The sequence below is a fragment of the Dendrobates tinctorius genome, unplaced genomic scaffold (assembly GCF_039654945.1).
Source record: "Dendrobates tinctorius isolate UK_male_01 unplaced genomic scaffold, ASM3965494v1 ptg000257l, whole genome shotgun sequence".
NCBI classification, from domain to species: Eukaryota; Metazoa; Chordata; class Amphibia; order Anura; family Dendrobatidae; genus Dendrobates; species Dendrobates tinctorius.
This window is the reverse complement of record NW_027361924.1, coordinates 6514962-6536441: the sequence shown is the minus strand read 5'-3', so window position 1 is coordinate 6536441 and position 21480 is coordinate 6514962. Positions and strand designations below refer to the sequence as shown.

General features: G+C 47.0%; 1 protein-coding gene across 8 annotated transcripts in view; it reads right to left on the bottom strand.

Annotated features, from left to right (window-relative positions):
• Positions 1–21480, bottom strand: part of SEC14L5 (SEC14 like lipid binding 5) — a 129248-nt gene that overhangs the window by 81266 nt on the left and 26502 nt on the right. For 5 of the 8 annotated variants that reach the window (XM_073558558.1, XM_073558556.1, XM_073558553.1 and 2 more), the window contains exons 2-4: positions 18502–18586; positions 14893–15014; positions 13910–13985 (exon numbers count right to left, since the gene is read on the bottom strand). The gene's annotated coding sequence lies outside the window, so the exon portion shown is untranslated. Of the gene's footprint in view, positions 1–13909; positions 13986–14892; positions 15015–15615; positions 15821–18501; positions 18587–19793; positions 20581–21480 lie in introns of those variants that run through there. The other 3 variants (XM_073558554.1, XM_073558560.1, XM_073558561.1) reach the window with 3 other exon arrangements.

Sequence of the window (21480 nt, the reverse complement as noted above, 5' to 3'; positions counted from 1 at the left end):
TGTACACAGTGACTGCACCAGCAGAATAGTGAGTGCAGCTCTGGAGTATAATACAGGAGGTAACTCAGGATCAGTAATGTAATGTATGTACACAGTGACTGCACCAGCAGAATAGTGAGTGCAGCTCTGGGGTATAATACAGGATGTAACTCAGGATCAGTAATGTAATGTATGTACACAGTGACTGTACAAGCAGAATAGTTAGTGCAGCTCTGGGGTATAATACAGGAGGTAACTCAGGATCAGTAATGTATGTGCACAATGACTGCATCAGCTGAATAGTGAGTGCAGCTCTGGAGTATAATACAGGAGGTAACTCAGGATCAGTAATGTATGTACACAGTGACTGCACCAGCAGAATAGTGAGTGCAGCTCTGGGGTATAATACAGGAGGTAACTCAGGATCAATAATGTAATGTATGTACACAGTGACTGTACCAGCAGAATAGTGAGTGCAGCTCTGGAGTATAATACAGGAGGTAACTCAGGATCAGTAATGTAATGTATGTATACAGTGACTACACCAACAGAATAGTGAGTGCAGCTCTGGAGTATAATACAGGAGGTAACTCAGGATCAGTAATGTAATGTATGTACACAGTGACTGCACCAACAGAATAGTGAGTGCAGCTCTGGGGTATAATACAGGAGGTAACTTAGGATCAGTAATGTAATGTATGTACACAGTGACTGCACCAACAGAATAGTGAGTGCAGCTCTGGAGTATAATACAAGAGGTAACTCAGGATCAGTAATGTAATGTATGTACACAGTGACTGCACCAGCAGAATAGTGAGTGCAGCTCTGGGGTATAATACAGGATGTAACTCAGGATCAGTAATGTATGTACACAGTGACTGCACCAGCAGAATAGTGAGTGCAGCTCTGGGGTATAATACAGGATGTAACTCAGGATCAGTAATGTATGTACACAGTGACTGCACCAGCAGAATAGTGAGTGCAGCTCTGGAGTATAATACAGGATGTAACTCAGGATCAGTAATGTAATGTATGTACACAGTAACTGCACCAGCAGAATAGTGAGTGCAGCTCTGTTCAGCTGCTGCTCATTGTGCTAATTGTGGGTGTGTTCGCTGCTGCTCCAGCTGTGTGCGCCTGAACTCCAGAGAACCATCACCTCTCCACCCAGGGACCTGCTCTCTCTCCTACCCGGGGAGGAGTGGGTTTCCTGGGATGAGCGAAGGAGCCAAGTCCCAGGCTTCTGTTTCCCGATCCAAGCCGGAGGGGAACAGAAGAAACCAGCAACCGGCCTGCACATCAGAGGACTCGGGGGTGAGACGCTCCACCAGGAGTCACAGCAATGTGGCTCCTACTCCCCCCAGGCCTGCAGAGACCCAGAGAAGCCGTATGGCTTCCAACATGGAGAAGCCTGCTAGCAGCGTGCAAGATGGCGGTACTTCCGGAGGAAAGCTGAGTGCTCACGGAGGTAAGGCCGCCCTCGCTGAGGAAAGTTGGGGGCTGCAGAAACCAAAGGAGTCTGTGTCCACCTATGCCTCCCGGGTCATGAGCCACCTCCGTGAGTATGAAGAGGCGAGTAAGACCATCAGGAGGCTCCGGGAGGAGCTGCGCTGCACAAGCGCCAAAGCTGCAGGTGCCTCCAGACCCAGGAAGACCCAACTCCAGGCGGAGGTAAAGCAACTGAAGCTGGATATTAATGAGCTGGAGGTGAGGAAAGCATTCCTAAGAGAGAAGAGTGGACCATTTAAAGAAAAAATGATGAATGAGGACAGATTTAGAGAAATGGCTGATAACAGAGAGCAAAGACAGATGGGGCTGCAGCTGGAGAGCCAGGTGGGTGATGATGATGATGACGACCAGCAGAAAGCCCCATCTGGCAGCCTGCAAAGTCACCCGCAGGCCACGTGCAGCGAGCTCCCTGCTGGACAGGCGACATTGGCATCTGGTCGCAGTTCTGCTGGCTCTGGGCAGGACAGTGACAACAGCGGCCATGGAGGGGCTCTAATGGCGGAGATCAAGCTCCTTGAGTCCCCAGTGTGCCTTCAGAACTTCCATCTTGGTGATGATTTACCAGAGAAGGCACCTGGGGGCCAGAAGAAAAAGACAAAGACCACCAAACCAAAGCTGCAGGAAGTGGTGAGTTATATATATGCCCCCCTCCCTGTACCCCCTGAGTCAGCTGCAGGGTCAGCTCTCTGCATAAGCCCCGTTGCCCAGCCCAGCCCGGGTTCTGCTGTGGATCCGGTGCAAAGGCGCGGGGAGAGTACAGAGCACGGTAGTGAGGCGCAGAGCTCCGTCTCTGCTTGTAGTAGCGGGGACGTAGCAGCAGGTGCATCAGCCGAGAGGCTGGACAGTGAGGGCGGCCCGGCGGCGGGTATACGGTTAGGCCACGAAGCTGTGGTGTGCTCCTCAGTGGGAGGGGGGCGCGGCCCAGTGTCGGTGGCAGCTCCGGTAGCCTCGGCGCCCCTGAATGCTGTTGCAGCTGATCACTTAGATGAGAAGCAGCTGCAGTGTGAGGGGGCTGTTGGGGCTGGGCGTTCTGATCCTCCCAAGATCCTGTTCTGTGTTAGCGCCGCTGGTCAGCAAGATCTTGACATGAAGGATCAGCGGCGCCTCACAGCGGCAAAAGATCAGCGGCGCCTAGTGAAGCAATGGAAATTACCAACTGATGATGTGGAGGGCACCCGTAAGTCCAGGGGTGAGGTCTCCTCCAGTTCTGTGGAGGAGACTGAGCCCCTTGTGCCTGATGATGTGAAGGTCAAAATGCCACCCCCTGTTGTCACTGGTCCAGCAGGAGAGAATGTGGTGGGAGGTATGGATGAGGAAATTTCTTTGTCTAGTGGTGTGGTTGCTGGTTTGGTGGAGAGTGAGGGTGTTATGGAGGTGGGTAATAATGATACTGTTGGTGTTGATGTGATCACTGGTCCGGTTGCACCCCCGATGGTGGCAGTACCCGTTAGTAGTTATGCCGCTGTCACCTCCGGGGGAAATAGTGCGTCCTCCTCGTCTCCGGGCCCTGGGGACGGCATGTTGCAGCGGCGTCTCCTGGAGGCTCTAAAGAAGGGGGAGAGATCACTAACGGTAGAGGGTCGAGAGGTTGATCTATCCTTCTGGATAGAGAGGCATGGCCTCGGGGCCTTCCGAGAGCAAAATGGGGGAAACACAGTGTGGTCCCTTCCGACAGCCGGGCCAGGTAGTGTGCGTAGGAATGTGGTCCGTCTTCGGTGGAGGGGCAGTGATGCGTGTCCTCCAAGGTCTAAGGTTGTGGAGCTCCTGCTGAAGATGGGCTTCAAGGCTATTGACATCTACGCCTTGATACATCCCTATTCCACGCCCGAGTTTGATGTCAGCTTTGACCGGCCAGAGGGGCTTGAGCTCTTTTGGTTGAATTATGAGTTGGCAAAAAATGAGCCCGGGTGGCGAGACTTTGCCATTCAGGTGGTGTCTCGCCAAAATCAAGTCAAGAAAGTGACCGTGATGACTTGTAACAAGTCGCTTTCTTGTTATGACATCGTGACGTGGCTTGGCAGATATGGAGAAGTGGTGGAAATGCCAAAGAAAAACCGCGATGAGTATGGTATCTGGTCAGGGGCCTGGACGTTTATCGTAAAACCTAAGCGTTCAGGTGGTACAGTTGCCCACATTCCATCATCTGCCTTCCTGGGTAGAGATCTTATCCAGGTATTCTACCAGGGGCAACCGAAGCTCTGTCACAAGTGCGGTGACCCCACACACTTCAGTGCAAAATGCACTGTGCAGAAATGTGCATTGTGTGGGGATATCGGCCATCTTGCTGCATCTTGTGTGGAGATTAGGTGCTACTGCTGTGGTGACTTAGGTCACCCATTCAGCCGTTGTCCTCGCTCCTTCGCTAATGCAGTCGTGACCCCGGTGGGAGAAAACCTTGAGGCTGATTCTGCTGGAGAAGGGACTAGCAGGGGTGAGGGAGCTGAGGGGCCAAGGAGGAAAAGCAATAAAAAGACACCTGCCCAGCTGAGGCATCTAGACAACCGCAAACAGGAGAGGGAGCTGGGCGAGCCCCGGGCTACTGCGGTGACCCCTGTCCTGGATGCCAGTCTTGCTGCTGAGGTGCCGAGGGATGATGAGTTGGATGAGGAGGTCAGGAGGATCCACAAGGAGGAAACTGCCACTGCCGCCGAATCCTCCCATTATGAAAGTATGGATGAGGATAATAGGCAGTGGCTAGAGCACAAGCGTAAGCTCGGCACCAAAAAAGAGAAAGAAGGGAGATAAAACATCTTCTCCCGCTCTGACCAAGGTACCCAAGGAAGGAAAAACTGACTCCCCTCTGGTTGGTCTTTCTAATCGGTTCCAAGCCCTTGAGAACATCTCTTCCTCTGAGGAGGAAGCTGAGGGTGAGGTTCCGGCTTTGGCGGAGCTTACAGGGGGTGCCGAGTCTCCTTCTTCTGGGAATGTAAGGTCCTTGGAGGGAGGGACTGGCCCGGAGACGAGGACGACAAAAAGAAAAATCACGTGGGAATGGACACCTCTGTGTCATTAAAGAGGGGGAAGGATTCCTCCTCTGAGGCAGAGGATAAGGGGAGTAGGAAGAAGAAAGCCATCTATCTCAATCACCAATGATGGCGGTATCCACTCCGTTGAGGCTGGCGTCCATTAATGTCGCCAGCATAAAGTCAAATACAGCCAGATTTGCGGCCACTGATTTTCTCAGCCGTGTTGAAGCTGACATTTTCTTTTTGAAAGAGACCAGACGGCCAAACATGGCAGACGTGTTCAAAGCCAAAAGGGAGAGGAGACTTAGGCCCTTCTATTGGTCTCTTGTGGTCCAGCCGTATAGCAGAGTGTAATGCTGACGGGTTATTGAGTTAGAAATGGGGAGGTGCCTGATCTTAGATGTCCTCATGAAGGGACAAGAGCTCCGGCTCATTAACATCTATGGTCCCCAATCTAAGTGGGACCGGAAGTGTCTCTTTATGAGGATCAAGCCCTACCTTTTTACAAGTCGGCAGGTTGTCTTTGGAGGGGACTTCATTACTGTCATGAGGCCCCAAGATACAGGAGGTTCCAGAGACAAGCTGACTTATGATAGCGTCGCCCTTAATTGTATAGCTAGAGAGGCTCGCCTGGTGGATGTCCACATTCGGCACACCCCAGGCCACGAGGGGTTCACCTATCGTAGAGGTAACTGTAGGTCCAGAATAGATAGGTTTTATAAGCTGTCTCTTCAGCAGTGTCTGTTGTTGAGGTGGAGTTCTCCGACCACTGTTTGATTTTCTTTTCTCTGAATGTTACAGAGACTCTCCGGATGGGAAGAGGCTTTTGGAGGCTCAATTCGTCTCTCTTGGAAGAAGTGGACATAAGACAGTCCTTTGAGGATTTTCTTCAGAGCCAGGTACCCTTACTGAATCTTTGTAGTAGTAAGTCAGAGTGGTGGGAGATGTTCAAAAAAGGGTTGCCAGATTCTTCCGCCAGCTCTCGAGCCTCAGGAGTCTGAGCAGGTACTGCCTGTATCAGAGTCTGAGGAGGAAACTCAAGCATCTTGTCTCAACTGGAGGTAGCCGTGAGGAGATCTCCAGAGTGAAATCTTTGCTCATGAGGTGTCAGTACGATAGACACGCATCTTTGGTTTTTGAGAGGGATTACGGGAAGTACCGCTCGCCCGACCCTTACAGAAACTGCAAGATGTCAGTGAATAGTAAAGTAGTTACAGGACTGGTCGACACTACGGGGTCCCTGAGGCGATCCAGATCAGGGATCCTGGAGGTTGTCAGATCCTTCTACTCGCACCTCTTGGGGAAGAGGGATCTTGATTGGGATGAGATGTCGGCTTTTCTGGCTGAAGCCGTTCCCGAACCAGGGGTAAACCCCTCTCTTGACGTTTTGACAGAGATGATCAGGGAAGAGGAAGTTAAGTTGGCGATTGAAGGGCTTGCCCCCCCCCCCAAAAAAAAAAAAAAAAAAAAATTGCCCGGTCCAGATGGCTTAACATCTGAGTTTTATAAGACCTTTAAGGACGCTTTAGTTCCCCTCTTGACTGAGGTATTCAATGAGTGTCTTTCCTCGGGTACTCTGCCAAAGTCAATGAGGAGGTCTGCCCTGATCATCTTGTCAATGGGTAAGGACCCATCGTGCATTGAGAATTGGCGTCCCATAGCGCTTCTCAATGCAGACAGGAAGATTCTGGCAAAGGTGCTGTTTAATTGGCTGGTGAAATTTGCACCCCGACTCCTTTCGGAGGCCCAGCATTGCTCTGTTCCAGGTCGCAGCACATTTAGTGCTGTGCTCTGTGTCCGGGAGGCGGTGGAGCAGGGTAGGGCTGGTCACTGGACCAGGCAAAAGCGTTTGATCGGGTTAATCATGAGTACCTCTGGTCTGTCCTTCTGAGATATGGCCTGCCGGGGGGGTTTGTTGATTGGCTTAAAACCTTGTACGGTGGGGCAGAGTTTCCCGCTTGTGAACGGTTGGATTGGCAGCTCTTTTGAGGTTGGATCTGGTGTTCGCCAGGGTTGTCCCTTGAGCACGCTGCTGTACGTATTTGCGATTGACCCACTTCTTAGGAGGGTGGAGCGTGAACCGTTGGCCGGGATCAGGATGGACCGGGCAGCACCGGAGGCCACTCTGAAGGTGGTGGCGTATGCTGATGATGTCACTGTTTTTGTTTCCTCTCACAAGGAGGCAGGGCGGCTGATGTCAGAGGTAGATCGCTACTCGGAGGCATCCGGGTCCAAGATCAACCGGGATAAGCGTGAGTCTCTGGCTGGGAGGAGGAGATTCTGGTTTTGATCTCCTGGAAACCCTTCCAGGACCCAAAGTCTCTGCAAAAGTCCTTGGCATCGAATTTGGCCAGGGGGATTACCCCAAACAAAATTGGGACAGCAGGCTAGAGATCGCCACTCAGAAGGTGAACCTATGGAAGGGTTGGTCTTTGACCCTCAGGGAAAGGGTAAACCTGATCAAAACTTACCTGCTCCCTTTACGGATTTATCTGGGCAGTGTATGCATCTTGCTGGAGTCTCTCTGGACTCGGGTCAACAGTTTGTTCTTCCAACTGTTATGGAGGAATACGAGGGGCGATCCAAAAGTAATGATAATCAATAATAAACACAATGAATATAGTAAAAAAAAATAAATTATTTTTCTACATAGTCTCCTAACAAGTCTATACATTTAGTCCATCTCTTTTCTAAACTTAGAATTCCCTTCGAAAAAAATTCTTGATCTTGACCCTCAAAAAACTCCCCAACAGCGGTTATCACGTCGCTATTGTCGTCAAATTTCTTGCCCCGGAGGTGTTCCTTGAGCCGAGGAAAGAGAAAGAAGTCACTGGGGGCTAGATCTGGCGAATAGTGGGGGTGTTCCACCACTTCAAAGCCCGCTTCTTGAATGGTAGCCATGGCAACTGCAGCTTTGTGAGCCGGTGCGCCATCTTGGTGAAACAGCACTCCAGCCCGCAGTTTGCCGCGCCTTTTCTCCTTGATGGCCTCCCGCTATCTTCTTATTTGTTCTGCGTAGTAGGAGCCCGTAATAGTGGCTCCCTTCTCCAAATAGTCCACCATAATAATTCCTTCAGCGTCCCAAAAAAAGGACGCCATAACCTTCCCTGCTGAGCTTGACACTTTGAATTTCTTCGGCGTCGGTTTGTCGGCTCGTTTCCATGTCATCGATTGTTGTTTAGTTTCGGGATCAAAGTGGTGAATCCAGGTCTCATCCATGGTCAAAAAACGTGACAAAAAATTCTCCTTGTCTGCTTGGAACTTTTCGAGATTTGCTATTGAAATGTCAACTCGTTTCTTCTTTTGCTCGTCGGTTCACATTTCTGGCACCCAACGTGCGGAGACCTTTCTCATATGCAATTCTTTTGCAAGGATTCTTTGAATACTGCCATATGAGATCCCTGTGACCTCAGCTACATGCCTGATAGTCACTCTTCGATCTGCCAACACAACTTCTTCAACTTTTTTCACGTTTTCTCCATTGAGGGACGTGGATGGGCGTCCTTTGCGATGTTCATCTTCCGTCTATGTTCTTGCCAGCTTAAATTCCTTGGCCCAGCGTGCAACTGTGTAATATGGAGGAGAAGAGTCCCCCAATGTTTCCACCATGTCGATCTGTATGTCTTTGGTAGACATTTTTTTCAAGCAGAGGTATTTGATGACAGCTCTGAGCTCGTTTTTTTCCATTTTGATGTTCACTCCTTGGCACTTCATATTCAAATGAATGTAGCTCCCGGGAATCGTGGCCTATTTAAGTGATTTTTTTTTCCTGGACTAGTGGGTACCTAAGAGAGAAAAAAACATTTTATTTTAATTTCTGTGTGCAATAGAAATAACCGATTATCATTACTTTTGGATCGCCCCTCGTAGACTGAACCTGGTCAAGAGGGAGGTTACTTACCATACGAGGATACTAGGAGGGTTGGGTATGGTCAACCATGTGGTATTCCTTGTGGATACCTTCATTAAGATCAATATTGCAAACCTCTGGAAACAGTGGCGGATTAAGTGGACTATGGGCCCGGGGCTGTTCATAAAACCTGGGCCCCTGTACCCCCCTTCCCACCTGAGCGCTGCGGTCCCCGTGCGGGAATTGACAGCCGTACGGACCGCAGCACTTGGTTTGCTGCGGGTCCATACGGAAAACCCGCCACCATTCCACCACGTGTGGACATGGCCTAAAAAGACGTTGCACATAAGCTGTAGGCCTACGGCCAATACGCACAAAATCGCCCAACGTGATCCTGGCCATAGGGGATCCACTTTAATGTCCCCACTTTAATTTGAAGTCCCCTTACTTCATCCATTGCAGTCCCCTATCACCCACTCACTTCATCTGCAGTGCCGCTTCATCATTTGCAGCCCCTTATCCCCCCTTCCATTTTATCATGTGCAGTCCCCTTCCCCCCCAACTTCATGTGCAGCCCCACTCCCCCATCATCATGTGCAGTTAATTTTACCCCCACATCATGTGCAGTCCCCCTTACCCCCACTTCATGTGCAGTCCCCCTTACCCCCAATTCATCATGTACAGTCCCCCTTACCCCCAATTCATCATGTGCAGTCCCACTTACCCCTTAATTCATCATGTGCAGTCCCAATTACCCCTTAATTCATCATGTACAGTCCCACTTACCCCTTAATTCATCATGTGCAGTCCCCCTTATCCCCCCACTTCATCATGTGCAGTCCCCCTTATCCCCCCACTTCATCATGTGCAGTCCCCCTTATCCCCCACTTCATCATGTGCAGTCCCCCTTATCCCCCACTTCATCATGTGCAGCCCCACTCACCCCCCCTTCATCATGTGCAGCCCCACTCACCCCCCCTTCATCATGTGCAGCCCCACTCACCCCCCCTTCATCATGTGCAGCCCCACTCACCCCCCTTCATCATGTGCAGCCCCCACTCATCCCCCCTTCATCCTGTGAAGCCCCCACTCACCCCCTTCATCCTGTACAACCCCAGTCACCCCCCTTCATCATATACAGCCCCCAGTCACCCCCCCCGTCATCATATACAGCCCCCAGTCACCCCCCTGTCATCATATACAGCCCCCAGTCACCCCCCCTTCATCATATACAGCCCCCAGTCACCCCCCCTTCATCATATACAGGCCCCAGTCACCCCCCCTTCATCATATACAGGCCCCAGTCACCCCCCTTCATCATATACAGGCCCCAGTCACCCCCCCTTCATCATATACAGCCCCCAGTCACCCCTCCTTCATATACAGCCCCCAGTCACCCCCCTTCATCATATACAGCCCCCAGTCACCCCCCTTCATCATATACAGCCCCCAGTCACCCCCCCTTCATCATATACAGCCCCCAGTCACCCCCCCTTCATCATATACAGGCCCCAGTCACCCCCCCTTCATCATATACAGGCCCCAGTCACCCCCCCTTCATCATATACAGCCCCCAGTCACCCCCCCTTCATCATATACAGCCCCCAGTCACCCCCCCTTCATCATATACATCCCCCAGTCACCCCTCCTTCATATACAGCCCCCAGTCACCCCCTTCATCATATACAGCCCCCAGTCACCCCCCCTTCATCATATACAGCCCCCAGTCACCCCCCTTCATCATATACAGGCGCCAGTCACCCCCTTCATCATATACATCCCCCAGTCACCCCTCCTTCATATACAGCCCCCAGTCACCCCCTTCATCATATACAGCCCCCAGTCACCCCCCCTTCATCATATACAGCCCCCAGTCACCCCCCTTCATCATATACAGCCCCCAGTCACCCCTTCATCATATACATCCCCCAGTCACCCCTCCTTCATATACAGCCCCCAGTCACCCCCTTCATCATATACAGCCCCCAGTCACCCCCCTGTCATCATATACAGCCCCCAGTCACCCCCCTTCATCATATACAGCCCCCAGTCACCCCCCCCTTCATCATATACAGCCCCCAGTCACCCCCCCTTCATCATATACAGGCCCCAGTCACCCCCTTCATCATATACAGCCCCCAGTCACCCCCCCTTCATCATATACAGCCCCCAGTCACCCCCCTTCATCATATACAGCCCCCAGTCACCCCCCTTCATCATATACAGCCCCCAGTCACCCCCCCTTCATCATATACAGCCCCCAGTCACCCCCCCTTCATCATATACAGGCCCCAGTCACCCCCCTTCATCATATACAGCCCCCAGTCACCCCCCCCTTCATCATATACAGGCCCCAGTCACCCCCCCCCTTCATTGTGTACAGCCCCAACTCACCCCCTCCCCCATTTAATTCATTTTATAAATAAAAAAAAATAAAAAAAGTTCCCCATACTTACCTCACAGCCGGCTCGCTCCCCAGCAGCGCCTCTGCTTTCAGCATCCTCCGGGACATGTCGGCGCGTGCACGATGACGTCATCGCGCACGCCCGACATCTGACCCGGAAGTACAGCCGGAGCTGAGCAGCCGTCAAGGTGACGGCCGTGCACAGCTCCCGGCCCCTCATAGACTGTGACGCGGGCGGCTGTCTGCTGCCGGCGGCGTCACAGCACAGGGCACGGCCGGCCCTGTACAGGTGCTGGGGGAGCGGTCCGGGGGGCATTTGCCTCGCTGCCACCGGCCCAGCCCGCCCCTGCCCCTGGGCCCCGGGCGACCGCCCCATCCGCCCCTATTAAGATCCGCCATTGTCTGGAAAGAGAGGTCTCCTCCATGGGTATTCTACTGTAGCGGATGGTTTCAGCCTTTCTTCCAGGAATGGGAGACAGGAGGGCAAGTGAAGGATCTTCGCACACCGCATGGACATCTTCCGACTTACGCTACCTTGGTTCTGCAGGTAATTCGCCGGTGGGGTCTGGGAATGTGGGAGATCAGGACTCAGCCAAGGAAACTCCTTGACAATAGGGTTCTGTTGACCCATTTCCAGAGGTCTCTGGTGCTCAGGGATTGCCCAAGTCGGGATCTTGAGGTGAGTTTGCATCTTTTGATTTCTATCTGGATCCCCTCGAAGTTTTGGGACTTGGCGCTACTTCCATTGAAAACTGTGTGTGAGGGACAATCTGAAGTGTAGGAGCTCTGAGGACAGGAACTGTCCTCGGGAGCATTGTGGTACCGTGCTGGAAAGCATGGACCATTTCCTGCTTCATTGTCCCTTCAACGCAGAGGTGTACAACAGGGTGGGCGCCTCCATTGGCTGGTCTCGGCTGGCCAGTCTCTCCTATGCGGAGTGGGCCTATGGCGCATTCAGAGACCTTGGTGGCCGGGATCGCTGCACATTACTTCTAGTCAGCGCAGTGGTTAGGTATCACACGTGGAACGCACGGTGCTTAGTATCGACGCAACGGAAAATCCTCCCAGTGGACGATGTGTTTAGGACCATACTCGGTGACCTGGTGAAGGTGCACTCTCTGGAGTATGAGAGACTGGGCACACTTAGGGCCGCTCCACTCTGGAGGGGCTTTTCTTTTAGTGTGCCCTAGTCTGGTCATCTCCTTTCCTGGTGGTGGGCTGCCGCTGACACTGTAGATTTTTTTTTTTGCGATCGGTATACAGTGTTGTAGGGCTGCAGGCGCCGAACTTGGGCTTTGTGATTTGTGGGTGTTGTAGTGTTTATTTCTTTATATATTGTATATAGGGATATAGATTTGGGTGTAGGTGGTAGGTTGGGTGGTGGGAAAAGGGGGGAGGTGGGTTTATCTTGTGGGACTATGGGACACTGGAGTGTTTGGGGAAACACTGGCACTGCCTGATCTGGCCTATGGACGTTGGACATGGACTGAGGCATGAGACGCAGGACCAGCTCTCAGGTCAGTGCGGGGGTTGGGAATGGTGGGATTGTGTGTGGGGTGTTTAGTTTAGCCTTGTATATATTTGTATACTTTGTGGTTATTTCATATATATACTTAAAAAGAAATGTTTATGTATATATTTATGTCGGCCTTTGTCTATTTTATTGTTTGTTATTAGTTTGTTGGTGACCGGACCAGAAGGTGTAAGTTATTATCAGTTATTATTCTGTATATACGTATAATATGTGTGACAGGAGAGAATGAGCGGCTGGACCAGTGTTCAGTAGGCGGATTATTGTCTGGCTGATATTCCTGTTATGTTTCTGTTATTATTATTGTTATGTTTTTCATTTTTATAATAAAAGATCTACAGGATGTAAGTCAGGATCAGTAATGTAATGTATGTATACAGTGACTGCACCAGCAGAATAGTGAGTGCAGCTCTGGGGTATAATACAGGATGTAACTCAGGATCAGTAATGTATGTACACAGTGACTGCACCAGCAGAATAGTGAGTGCAGCTCTGGGGTATAATACAGGAGGTAACTCAGGATCAGTAATGTAATGTATGTACACAGTGACTGCACCAGCAGAATAGTGAGTGCAGCTCTGGGGTATAATACAGGATGTAACTCAGGATCAGTAATGTATGTACACAGTGACTGCACCAGCAGAATAGTGAGTGCAGCTCTGGGGTATAATACAGGATGTAACTCAGGATCAGTAATGTAATGTATGTACACAGTGACTGCACCAGCAGAATAGTGAGTGCAGCTCTGGGGTATAATACAGGATGTAACTCAGGATCAGTAATGTATGTACACAGTGACTGCACCAGCAGAATAGTGAGTGCAGCTCTGGGGTATAATACAGGATGTAACTCAGGATCAGTAATGTAATGTATGTACACAGTGACTGCACCAGCAGAATAGTGAGTGCAGCTCTGGGGTATAATACAGGATGTAACTCAGGATCAGTAATGTATGTACACAGTGACTGCACCAGCAGAATAGTGAGTGCAGCTCTGGGGTATAATACAGGATGTAACTCAGGATCAGTCATGTAATGTATGTACACAGTGACTGCACCAGCAGAATAGTGAGTGCAGCTCTGGAGTATAATACAGGATGTAACTCAGGATCAGTCATGTAATGTATGTACACAGTGACTGCACCAGCAGAATAGTGAGTGCAGCTCTGGGGTATAATACAGGATGTAACTCAGGATCAGTAATGTAATGTATGTACACAGTGACTGCACCAGCAGAATAGTGAGTGCAGCTCTGGAGTATAATACAGGATGTAACTCAGGATCAGTAATGAAATGTATGTACACAGTGGCTGCACCTGCCGAATAGTGAGTGCAGCTCTGGAGTATGATACAGGATGTAACTCAGGATCAGTAATGTAATGTATGTACACAGTGACTGCACCAGCAGAATAGTGAGTGCAGCTCTGGAGTATAATACAGGATGTAACTCAGGGTCAGTAATGTAATGTATGTACACAGTGACTGCACCAGCAGAATAGTGAGTGCAGCTCTAGAGTATAATAACAGGGTGTAACTCAGGATCAGTCATGTAATGTATGTACACAGTGACTGCACCAGCAGAATAGTGAGTGCAGCTCTGGAGTATCATACAGGATGTAGCTCAGGATCAGTACAGGATAAGGCATTGTCTGTATGTATACATGAACTCACCTTCCTATTGGTATTTCATATCCACGTATGCTGCAGTATGGTGTTCAGAGCTGGACATCTCCGTTATATATTGAACCTGAGAACAGACCAGACAATGAGTTATTTTATTGTTCTATGTTGGGTCTCACCATTAATGTTAGCACATATCGGTATATTAGACTACCATCTCCCAAATACACAACATGTAGAAAGTACAGAATATTTTCCATGTCGGTTGTCTTCTCAGCCTTTGATAGTGTGTCTTATATATAGTGCACACTCCGTACAGTCATGTGTGACCGGATTCAATCAGATTTTTTTCTTACGGTGATTAACAAAAATGTCCTTTATTATGAAATAGACCGAAACTTTAATATGGAATAAAAAGAAAAAAAAATAATTCACAACTAAAAGTATCGTCCACAGAAAATTGTGGAGAAATCCTCCACATTTCAGTAGCAGCTTGGTCAGACGGGATACTTTCACGGACTTCATATTTTTCCAGCTTGGATATTTGCTGACTGTAAAAACCTGCGGTATCTTCTCTTTTAATGATGTCAATCTAAACAATGGTGACAACCAAAGCTTTAACAAAAGAGAGAGTAGCAAAGTAGCAGAAGAAAAGCCCACCAAAGAGGATGACACGGGAGAAACCCTCAATACTCGAGGCTAGGTGGCTCAGATTGGCTTCCTGGTCTTCACGACCTTCCAAGAGTCCTGAAGCTTAGACATTTATGCAGACCTCCATTCTATAACCTCCTGTACTAACTCGAATGTGGACCAAAACATTCCAAAAAGTAATAAAAGAAGGAACCTCAACTTGGAAAAGGAAGATACTGGAGACATTGTCACTATTCTTGGTGTTTTAGGTGTAGAGAGACGCCTCTACCAGATATCATGACCTACAAGCCTGAACATCAGCCATACCTGGAAGCCCAACCATTCTCCATCCACCACCTGAACCCCATCTTTCCTAGATGCTTGCTCCGCTCCATAAGACTGACCTGTCACAGTGTTTTCCACCTCTTGCTCTGGAGAACACCTTCATCTATTACGTCTATTTTTGGTCTTTCTTGGAAACTGTTGTCATCAGGAAGCCCGATACTCTGAAGACTTGAGAGGACTACTGGGAAAAAAAAAAAAAAAAAAATCACAATATTCCCCGATTTCCTGCTTTTATACAAACATCGCACACTTGGGGCTAAGAGACGTCAGTGATCGTTCCGTAAAATAGAGGGGAACAGAAAGAGAGGGTGCAGCCTGGTCTTGGGCTTATAGAACACTGCGCCATGAGCATTACTAAATTAGGTTGCTTTAGAGATGGCTGGCAGCATCCTGACATTGGGCAGAAGTAGACGTCCTGGTAAAAGAAAACATCAGCTATCAACAAAAGATCAGGCTTCATATATAAAGGAGACCACCGATGGTGGAATCGGCCCTTCTTATCCCACTGTGGGGCAATAGGAGGGCTGGGAAGGGGAGATATGGGCCATATTGGTTATTCCAGGAGGGCTTAGAGTAGATGTACACCCCAAAGAGCAGCAGGTAGAGTTATTTGGCGAGTGGAGCCAAATTGTGAAATTATTCCAAAAATCTGGTCTTGCTGACTGTTTCCCTGCAGGTATCATATTCTATATGCAGGCAGCTTAAGGAAGACCAAACAATCCGATCATCACATCCATTAGTCACAATGTTCCCCCTATTAAAAATAACAAGGGCTCATTTACCAGGCACTCGGGACATTGCCGGTCGTGGAGCATGCCGTGGGAGGACCGCCACATATTGGAGGGACAATGCCCGGCTTGACAAAACAAAACACAAATGCTCCTTGTGCTGCCATCTCCGAAAACCCTTCAAAGCCAGTAGGAGGCTGGCAAGTCACAGCCCCGGCACACGAGCCGCTCTCCCTGCATTGTGCAGCTCCGCACCATAAGGAAGGTGTAGGAGGAGGAAAGAAAGACCTTCTATTCCACTCAGCACATGAACTCCCAGCAGCCGCAGCGCACCCCGCTGTACTCACACAGCGCAATATTACAAGGCTGCCGTATTATTCTCCACATTATTATTACATTACACTACTATATATATAATGCGATGCCGCCTTCTCTTATATCGTACAGCAGTCAAATGTTCCATCTTCTACTGCACAAAATGTGAGGACAAAAGAGAAACATCATATATATCTATACCTGCGAGAACCAGAGACTTCTACATAGCAGGCAGTATTATAGGAGTTATATTCTTGTACATAGGAGCAGTAATATAGTAGTTATATTCTTGTACATAGGGGGCAATATTATAGTAGTTATATTCTTGTACATAGGGGCAGTATTATAGTAGTTATATTCTTGTACATAGGGACAGTATTATAGTAGTTATATTCTTGTACATAAGAGGCAGTATTATAGTAGTTATATTCTTGTACATAAGAGGCAGTATTATAGTAGTTATATTCTTGTACATAGGAGCAGTATTATAGTAGTTATATTCTTGTACATAAGAGGCAGTATTATAGTAGTTATATTCTTGTACATAGGAGCAGTATTATAGTAGTTATATTCTTGTACATAGGAGCAGTATTATAGTAGTTATATTCTTGTACATAGGAGCAGTATTATAGTAGTTATATTCTTGTACATAGGGGGCAGTATTATAGTAGTTATATTCTTGTACATAGGAGCAGTATTATAGTAGTTATATTCTTGTACATAGGGGCAGTATTATAGTAGTTATATTCTTGCACATAGGAGCAGTATTATAGTAGTTATATTCTTGTACATAGGGGGCAGTATTATAGTAGTTATATTCTTGTACATAGGAGCAGTATTATAGTAGTTATATTCTTGTACATAGGGGCAGTATTATAGTAGTTATATTCTCGTACATAGGGGGCAGTATTCTAGTAGTTATATTCTTGTACATAGGGGCAGTATTATAGTAGTTATATTCTTGTACATAGGGGTAGTATTATAGTAGTTATATTCTTGCATATAGGAGCAGTATTATAGTAGTTATATTCTTGTACATAGGGGGCAGTATTCTAGTAGTTATATTCTTGTACATAGGGGGCAGTATTATGGTAGTTATATTCTTGCACATAGGAGCAGTATTATAGTGGTTATATTCTTGTACATAGGGGGCAGTATTATAGTAGTTATATTCTTGTACATAGGGGTAGTATTATAGCAATTATATTCTTGTACATAAGAGCAGTATATTCTAGTAGTTATATTCTTGTACATAGGGGGCAGTATTCTAGTAGTTATATTCTTGTACATAGGGGAAGTATTATAGTAGTAATATTCTTGTACATAGGGGCAGTATTATAGTAGTTATATTCTTGTATATAGGGGCAGTATTATAGTAGTTATATTCTTGTACATAGGGGGCAGTATTATAGTAGTAATATTCTTGTACATAGGGGCAGTATTATAGTAGTTATATTCTAGTATATAGGGGCGGTATTATAGTAGTTATATTCTTGTACATAGAGGCAGTATTATAGTAGTTATATTCTTGTACATAGGGGGCAGTATTCTAGTAGTTATATTCTTGTACATAGGGGGCAGTATTATAGTAGTTATATTCTTGTACATAGGGGCAGTATTATAGTAGTTATATTCTTGTACATAGGGGCAGTATTATAGTAGTTATATTCTTGTACATAGGGGCGGTATTATAGTATTATATTCTTGTACATAGGAGCAGTATTATAGTAGTTATATTCTTATACATAGGGAGCAGTATTATAGTAATTATATTCTTGTACATGGGGCAGAATTATAGTAGTTATATTCTTGTATATAGGGGGCAGTATTATAGCAGTTATATTCTTGTATATTAGTTTATTCTTGCACATAGGGGGCAGTATTATAGTAGTTATATTCTTGTACATAGGAGCAGTATTATAGTAGTTATATTCTTGTACATAGGAGCAGTATTATAGTAGTTATATTCTTGTACATAGGGGCAGTATTATAGTAGTTATATTCTTATACATGGGGGCAGTATTATAGTAGTTATATTCTTGTATATAGGGGCAGTATTATAGTAGTTATATTCTTATACATGGGGGCAGTATTATAGTAGTTATATTCTTGTACATAGGGGCAGTATTATAGTAGTTATATTCTTATACATGGGGGCAGTATTATAGTAGTTATATTCTTGTACATAGGGGCAGTATTATAGTAGTTATATTCTTGTATATAGGAGCAGTATTATAGTAGTTATATTCTTGTACATAGGGGCAGTATTATAGTAGTTATATTCTTATACATGGGGGCAGTATTATAGTAGTTATATTCTTGTATATAGGAGCAGTATTATAGTAGTTATATTCTTGTACATAGGGGCAGTATTATAGTAGTTATATTCTTATACATGGGGGCAGTATTATAGTAGTTATATTCTTGTACATAGGGGCAGTATTATAGTAGTTATATTCTTGTACATAGGGGCAGTATTATAGTAGTTATATTCTTGAACATTAGAGGACTGCTCATATTGTAAACCTACTGTAGCATATGGACATATCATACAACTGTTCCTGTGATATGTTCTCATATATTAATATCACACTGGAGACGGTAGCACTTGGACCCAGACAATACCTTGGTGCAGATAATCCCGGGTGGTCAGGTATTACATGTGGTTATATCCACACATTGTGCACATGTTCCGCTTCTGGTAAACGCTCTGCAATAAAGGAACAGAGACTTATAAAAAGAATATTCATGCAATCGCTGCCCTGTCCCCTTTAAACATCTGAAGATTAGGATTCCTAGTCCCTATGTAATCCCAGCGTTGCCCCAAATAACCTTCCCGAGTGCCGTCTTCTCTGCAGAACTTCCACTTGTCAAGCTGAGAAGATATTTCCGCAGATAAAGGACCGGGGCGACCACGGGAGCGCAATAGGCGTACCCAGGATACTACTACAGAGTCCGTCTGCCGGAGGGGCTGCGCACCGGCTCTGGTAACACATGGTTGTAATGTGACCCGGTTTCATAGATATCCACACGGCGAGAGGGAAGGAGCCGCCTGCAGCCTGACACCGGGCGGCTATTTTGGTGACGGAATAGTATGTGCTCCTGGGACCTTATAAAAGCTGCCCTTAAAGAACATGTCCCTTTAAAAAAATGTATATATATAAAAATCCTCACCCAGCTTTTCCAGAGTCCTAAATGGCAAATCTGTCAAGTTTAGTGGAAACCAGCATGGCCACCAGCTCAGCTCCAGCAGGCACATGGGCCGTATCAAACAGAAATTAAGGATTGCCATTCTGGATTCTGGGAAAGTTCAGTAGGATTAATGGACTGTCACCTATAACGGGTCCTGGTCATTTCAATTTCATGTCCCCATTAGTTGACAGCAAACCAATAATGGTAAACTACTAACGAAATAGGGTCATCCTGCCCCCACGGCCCACCCGAAGTGACGGTCTCGCCTCGTCCTGGCCTTACACATATTAATGTCGCCGACATCATCGCTTCCAATTCCTGTGAATTACGAGACGGTCAATCCTCGGGATACGGTTACTCTCAGGAGCTTTGAACCTCTCTCTCCCCCCCATACATTGGGTAACAAGTAGAGCCCTTCAGAGCTGAAATCACAAGTATCTTACACACATGATCCTTCACTAGTCACTATAGGGCCATGCAGACATGAGCAACAGTATTACAACCATGTCATGTCTATGGTACGACACAGGGAGGCCCAACTTCACCAATATGGGGGCTGTTTGTCCATTCTCAGACAACCCTGTGAGCATTTGTCATCCATTTGGACATGAGGGGCTGTTTTGCCTCTGATCCTTTCTTTCTAAATCATATAACATCGGATATCTTTCTTTGCTGATAAATTTAACACTACAAATCTCCCTTCAAATCTTAAGTTTTATACTTACTTGCAGTACCGCTTTTCACCACTACTCTCAACAAACCATTTCCATTGAATCCAATGCAACAGCGCCTCCCTGAACTTCCGAAAGTCTAAAATGGTCAGAATACTGACATTCTGAATCCTTGTAACTTTACATTTACAAATATTTATAAAAAAAAAAAATTACATCCTTATAACCAGAGAGAAAAACTCTGCAATGTTAGTGGTACAAACCCTTTAAATTGGCTGGATGAATGAATGGGTGTACGCATGTCAGAGCAAAGAACCATTAAGGGAATTTTCCATCAAGGCAAATAGCAAAAGATTTGTATTTCACCATACTGAGGCCATATACAATTAAATGCCCAGTTTTGGGGTGGCATATATGGACACCAAGGGTATAACAATGGCATAAAAAAAGGAAAAAATCCCAGAGCAGCTTTTCTAGAAAGCAATAAAGTCGTCTGGTCTCAGATTTCCAGGCTCGTCTATCAGTCGATCACTGCGCCACCTTCTCAAGGACAAGATCTTTCCACGGATATCGGACAATGGAAACTCGGATTACAGCTCAAAGGCGCAGAAAGAAGTAGGAAACGTCGCAGCGCGTTATAAATCTCCTGAGTCAGCCTCAAAGTCCGTCTATTCAAGGGCAGGAGGTGGTAAGGACTCCAGAAAAATCCTGAGAAAAGAAATGTACAAGTTCCATCCAGTGCGTAACTAGGCTGCTTTACCATTCAGGAGTCTGGGAAAGCTGAGTGACATCCCGTATTGAGGTTACTTCAGCCCCCTGTAACGCAGATTTCTTACAGTCCATCATATAAGTATGAGGCCTTCCAGTGCGTAACTAGGCTTCTTTACCATTCAGGAGTCTGGGAAAGCTGAGTGACATCCCGTATGGAGGTTACTTCAGCCCCCTGTAACGCAGATTTCTTACAGTCCATCATATAAGTATGAGGCCTTCCAGTGCGTAACTAGGCTGCTTTACCATTCAGGAGTCTGGGAAAGCTGAGTTTGTGACAACCTATATGGAGGATTCTTCAGCCCCCTGTAACGCAGATTTCTTACAGTCCATCATATAAGTATGAAGCCATCCAGTGCGTAACTAGGCTGCTTTACCATTCAGGAGTCTGGGAAAGCTGAGTTTGTGACAACCTATATGGAGGATTCTTCAGCCCCCTGTAAGGGCTGTAACGCAGATTTCTTACAGTCCATAACATAAGTATGAAGCCATCCAGTGTGTAGGCTGTTTTACCATTCAGGAGACTGGGAAAGCTGTGTGGTGACAAACATGACGGTTCTTTTAGCTCCTACAAGGGATGTCACCCATCTTTCTTACAGTCCACTACAGAGGAAGTTATAACTCATCCAATGTGCACCTTGGCTGTTCAGGAGCCCGGGAAAGCTGAGTGATGACTCACATGGCCATTAGTTCAGCTATTACCCAACTTTGTAAAAGTCCTGCAAAATTATGAAATAAAACTCCTATTCACTAGTGTAACTAGATTTATTACAGCTCAGGTGCTTGGAAAAGCTGAGTGATGACTGATATGACCACTGAATTATAAAGTCAATGTGCAACTAGGCTACTCTAACACTCAGGGGCTCGGGAAAGCTGGGTGATAACACTTATGGCCACAATTTCGCCTCCCAGATATGTTGTAAACCAGTATGGGAAATACATCATTCAATGCATATTAAAGTAGGTTTGTCAT